Source organism: Melozone crissalis, unplaced genomic scaffold, assembly GCF_028551555.1.
Source record: "Melozone crissalis strain CALT ecotype California unplaced genomic scaffold, PUWL_Pcris_2 ptg000251l_1, whole genome shotgun sequence".
NCBI classification, from domain to species: Eukaryota; Metazoa; Chordata; class Aves; order Passeriformes; family Passerellidae; genus Melozone; species Melozone crissalis.
In genome coordinates this window covers 181,852-187,851 of record NW_026536010.1, presented here as the reverse complement: position 1 = coordinate 187,851, position 6,000 = coordinate 181,852, and positions in this window count along the sequence as shown.

Below are 6,000 nucleotides of genomic sequence, written 5' to 3'. Positions count from 1 at the left end.
ATACCAGCCAGAGGTACCAAAGTTTGTGATCTTCCCTGCCTCTCTGAAGGCCTTTTTTTCTGGGAGGAATGGGATGATTAAATGGAATTCTCTTCTGGCAAGTGCTGCCAGCAGATGGAGGGATAAGTGCCTGCTGCAAAGCCAAGAAGATGCCTCTTCACCCAAACAAGGATGTAGCACTCTTTATCACTGTTAATTTGGATAGATTTACTCAGCAGTTCTGGTTTCATTTTTTCCCTATCCACAGTATCACAACAGGGCCAGGATCAAAACTTATATCCTTGCTGCATTTATGGCTGTTGATTGTGTTTAGTACTGAAAAACACATCAGGTCTGGCTCCCTGTTAGTTGTGTGTGCTGTGGGACATCACTGTTTCTACTTTCCTAAACATTTAGTTGTTTTCTCTGGCTGATTCTCTTAAACAGCAATTCTTTCACACCTTCATGTTTCCATATATCCTGGTAGAGTAAAAAATGAAAACTGCCCTGGTTTGCCCAAGAGAGTTCAACAGTGTGGAATAAGTATGATGTTTCCTTTGGTGAGAGAGTAGACCCACTCTTGGTCTTGAAATGGTGCTAAAGCAAGTGACCATAACAGCCCTAAGAGAAGATGGGACACGCTGGGAATCTGCTAAGCATGCTGGACTATAGCCAGAGAGTTAAAAATTCAACTCACAAAAATGTGCTTCAATTTCTTTCTTAATTGGGGGCCTCAAACTAAGCACCCTCAAACACTTAGCATCAGAGGGTCCACTGAAAAGAATGCTGTGAGTGCTGCAGGCCCTGTTCAGTCACCATAAGGCTCTTGCCATCAACTCCTGCACCTCTGGAGAGGAACTGCTTCGATAACAGTGCTTCAAATATTTCTCAATTTTCTTTAAAAATAGAAATTCCCCAAGTGGCAGAAATCAGTAATCTGAAAAATGAAGAAATTACAAAAAAAATGCAGTTTGTCAAGGGGGGAAAAACCCTAATACTTTTGAGCATTTTTCTACTGATTTCAGCAGGCCTGAGTCCACATTATTCAGTCTGTACTGCTCATCTCAGCTTGGTAGAAAGCCAGAGAGATGGTTAAACATCTTCCCTATCATTTTCCCTCAATGCTAGATGTGCCCCAAGATATTTCCTGAGTCATGTAATATTTGTAGGCTATATGAGGCCCATAACTTTGTTCTAGGATGGGAGATGACCCATATATCAATGTCAACATCTACAGCTGGGAGTCCTTTGAGATTTCTGAGTCACCCATGGCTTCATTTACAAATTCTGGCATCAGTGACAGCAGTTCTATGGGACTGGATCTCTGCGTCTTCTGCTCTAACTTCCCTTTCAGAGACAACCGGGGAAAATGCCTCTGATCAGCAAGTGGTTCACAAATCTTGCTTTTGAGTCCTCCTCATAAGGGCTGACAGGGGTGAGCTCATCTCACCCACTCATACACCAAAAAAAAAAAAAAAAATCCAGTCTTTGGAACTTTGGCATAATCTTCTCTACAGCTTTGCCAAGCCTTGCGACAGCCCCTGCGAGAATAATGCGTGGGGGACAGAAGAAGGGGCCAGCATTTCACCATGGGTTAACAAGGGAGCCTGGATGATTATCTTACAGTTCACATCCATTCTTCAGGTAATTACATTATGGAAGATGTGTCAAACCCTTTGTGGTGGGCTGTCCTGCATGGGCTTCCCACGGTGTGCTGGGGATCTGTCTTTTGCAGGATGATTCATCCTCTAATCACAGCAAAGGACACATCTGAGGATCACTAAAGGATCCAGCAGGCCTACAATATCCTCTAGGCTATCAAGTGTTTCAGAGACAACGGTGGAGTGTTGCACATCTTAGCATGGCATTCCCATCGGAGAGCTCAGTGTCCCCAAGGCCTTCCTTCCCCTATGTGTTCTGCTATTTCACCCTCTCTAGGAGAAGGAATAGCCACCCATTTGGGGTAGGTACCCACTGGGGTCCAAAGCTAAAGGATACTGAACAAACCTTGGGAGAAGAAAGATGGCCACCTCTCAGCTTCGGTTACTAGGTTGTTTACTGTGCAGAGGGTCAGGACATAGCACATTTCCCTTGATGCTGAGCATCTGCCTCAGAAAACATCTGTGTTAGGGAAATCCTGTGCCCATAACATCCCTCTGAGACACTGCTTACCCAGACATCTAAGGGTGATGGGAAGTTTACATCCTCCATCTCCACTGCTGGACTTCTGTGCCATGCCTTTGTGCTCCTGACATCTCTTCTTCATCAGCTGTGACTCCAGAGCATCTCTGCTAGCATGTTCTGACTTGCCAATAACACCCTGGCAGGGGTCCTGCATTTCAGCATTCAGTGATCCACCCCATGGCTTGGACATTTTGCCATCTTGGAAACCCACAATGCTCCTCAGTCCAGGGCACAAATTCCAAATGTAGTCCCTTGGATGGGAGAGGACATTTGGTCCAGCAGGCCTAAAGCGTGTCTAGTTCCTCTGACACAGCCACCCTTCCACTGGCATTTGCCCAGAAGCCCCCAAGGAGTTACTCTGGAGGTGCAGCTCCCCTCATCAAGGAGACACAGTGTTGCTCCACCACCCATCACCATCCATCACCATCCATCATCTGGTCACTGAGTGCAAGAAACACAGGTACATGGACAACACCATCTCCTCCTTTTCATCTCCTCTCCACTTCCACTTGCCCATGGCTTGTCCCCCAAACATGTGGAGCTTCCTTGCTCTTTCCTCCAGCAGTTTCATTCTTTGTCACTAACCTGAGACTGTAAACATATGCCTTTCTGATCCCATCTCCTCCCAAAATTTCCTGCATCTGAGCCCCTCTGCATTTTGTTTCCCTGGTTCTCTGGTATTTATGACCTACCTCTTTATTCTGCTCTGGAGAAATCCCCATGCTGCAGAAGTCAGCTGGACAAGCTCCCTGTGCTGCAGCAACCACATTGTCTCTAGAAGTATTCCCCTTAGCAGGGGACAGGTGATGGATTCATCATTGCCAGTGTAGGATGATTTCTCATGCGACATTTTCCTGAAGTTCAAGCTGGATTCACAGATCATAGATCATACATACATACATACATACATACATACATACATACATTCACTGAGATATAGACAGAGATTTATTGAGATATATATGCATCATCATAAGTCAAACATATACAACTACCCACAACCATAATTTGCTTTAACAGTCCCATTCCTGCTGATCTCTGTTAGGAGTTTTTCTGATGCACACCTGCCTTAGGAACTTAAGAGCCCCTCTAAATTCAACATGCAAAATGACACACATCTGACTGATTACCTGTCTCCCATGTATCTCTTGCATCTGCACTTTTGAACTTCTGATCTGCAAATTCCTACTTATGCGGAGTCCACAAAAAGTAACTCATCAACCTGGAGTCTGTTATCAGTACAGTTAAGTTGCTTTAGAAGGGTCCGCAATGCCACAGGAAAATTTTTCAGACTCAGCAAACCGAAGCAGGTTGAAAATCACTGACCAGAGGTTTTGGGATTCTAGAGAATGTCTAGGATTATTTGGAGGCTCTGCACTTTTAGAGCTGAAATGTTAATAAGAAACTATTGACATTAGTTGGGATGAACACTGCTATATTGACATGAGAAGGAAGCACAGACTGAGGGGGAAAAAAAGGTCAGTGTTTGACAGGTGGGATAATGAATCGTGTTTTTATGACCAATGCAAAATGCAGTGGTTGCGTTGCTATATACAGTCCACCAGGTAAACCGAGCCACTGTGTTTCCTTTATTTCAATTAGCTACGAGTAATTTGCTGAGATATTCAGGGTAATGTGTAACTGAGAGGTTCTGAGGGCTGTTCCCAGCCTACGGCTACAGAACCTGACACCTCTAAGCAATGTGGAACATTTTTAGCCTCTGCTGGAGGCAAAAACTGAAAGTTAGACAGCACAACAATAATTCCTCCCCAAATTGCTGGGATGGTTTCTGCCAGGTCCTTGCCCCACAGCCACGCAACCTGGGTGGGAGCTGGGGTAATGAGGCTGCCTGAACGCCCTGGGGGAGGAGGCTGGTTGCAAGGGGAGTCTGTGCGATACCTCCTCCCAGCCTTCACAACCAGCTCCGGCAAACAAGCAGATCATGTTGGCGTGGAAAATTTGTCCAGTTGTCTCTGATCACAGAGTGACTTTTGTCAGATGGGAGAGCAGCGGCTGCCTTCCTACATGGGTGTTAGGCAGCTTTTGTGTCTGGTCTTCTGCACACCTCCATAGAGCCATAAAACTCTACCTTTCTTCCCTGCTATGGACATTTCAAGCTTCACTGATTAGGTTTGCATTGTATGTAGCTATTAAAGCCAAACATTTACAGTCCTTCCAGTTTTGCAGGATAATTTCAGAAGCAACAGCCCCAAAGAAATCCTTTTCTGTAGTTGAATAACCTGATTTGTAAAAAGATTTTAGCAAAAAATCTGGGCTATTCTGATTTCTATGTGGCTTCCCTACCTTCCTAAGAATAATTGTGCCAAATCCTCCAAGACACAAGATAAACACAGTGGTTTCACTTTATTATAACAAACAATAGATTTTTCAACGCTGCCTCACCAGGTCTCTCATACGCCTTTGTCTCCAAAAGGTTTTGTTTTCATCATTTTGCCACCATATTTACGTAGAAATGCACTGGACAGCTGAGGGGATTTTACTGTCTCTTACATTTCCTGTTCTATAGTTTAATTAGTCATTTCTGAAAAGAACTTTACTTAAAATAGGAGATTTCCCACCACAAGAGAAAATTAAATAGATGAGCCCCAGACAGCCAAACGCTTCTGCAGGAGCTTCATTCTTGATGAGCGTCAGGAGCAACAAGGACTTGGTTCAGGAATCAGGTTCAATTATCAATTGCATTTTGGCAAAGCAGCAGGCTCAAACTTGGTATGAGTGCAGCAACCTGTCCCTTGGGTATCTCCCAAAGCCCAGCTCTGCTTCTTCCTCCCAGTCAGGAGAGAATTCCCTATCCACACACCTGCATCACCTATCTGACACCAGCATGAAAAGTTGTACAGCCAGCACCTTGCTCCACACACATCCTCACGAAAGGAACAGACCTCCCAAAGATGCTGCTCATATCTCAGTTTGCATCCACCACTCATGGTGGATGCAAACTGAGCCAACGGAAAAGATGGTTCTACAGAAACACTAGGACCTCTTGAAGATGCGAATGGAGGGAGAATGCTGTCCCCATTTAAAACATTCACCAGTCAGGGCAGGGAAATGCAGCTTGATGTCCTCCAAACATAGCCATGCTCTGCTCTAACGCCAGTGTCTTGACATTTATCTGATAGCCAAATACAGGAAAAACTCTGTCCTTATTGATATTTCACATGGCTTTCAAATGGCTTGGCCAATGCAACTCTTCATCCTCTTTGCCAAATGAAAGAGGAGGAATTTACACATGGACAAGCAGAAACCTTGGATGACAAGCAGCAGAAGAATTTGGTCCTGGAGTTCTCCACTGGCCCAGACAAGTACATTTGTCTCTGTCGGCCCTTGTCCTGGGACAAAGCTTGGAATTTCTTTCCAGGCATAGTTTTTATTGCTTTCAGAGATTTAGAAGATTTTCTCCATCAGTATTTTATTCACTACCAGTAGACCAAATAATCTAAATCAGCACCTGTCTTTTCAATGATTTTCTTCTGCTCTTTCACACCTCTGGTTTGTATCCCCAAAAGGCCATGTCTGCATTACAAAAGCAGGCAAGGGAATCGTGGCACCGAGGGTGAAATGGCATGGAGTTGTTGGGGAACATATAGCAAAGCCTAAAATAAACTGGCCTTACCTCTCCTGTGGCTTAGGACAAGATATCCCTTGCTCTTTGCCTAGCCACTGTCTGCAACGTACATGTTGGCAGGGCCAAAAGCACACCAGCAAGAGCACCAACGGTGCAAGGAGAGAGATGGAGCAAGACACAGCCCTATGACCTCCTTGGTCACACACAGGAAGAAAGATGTGGGCATTACTTAGGCTGAGCACCTTGGCAAT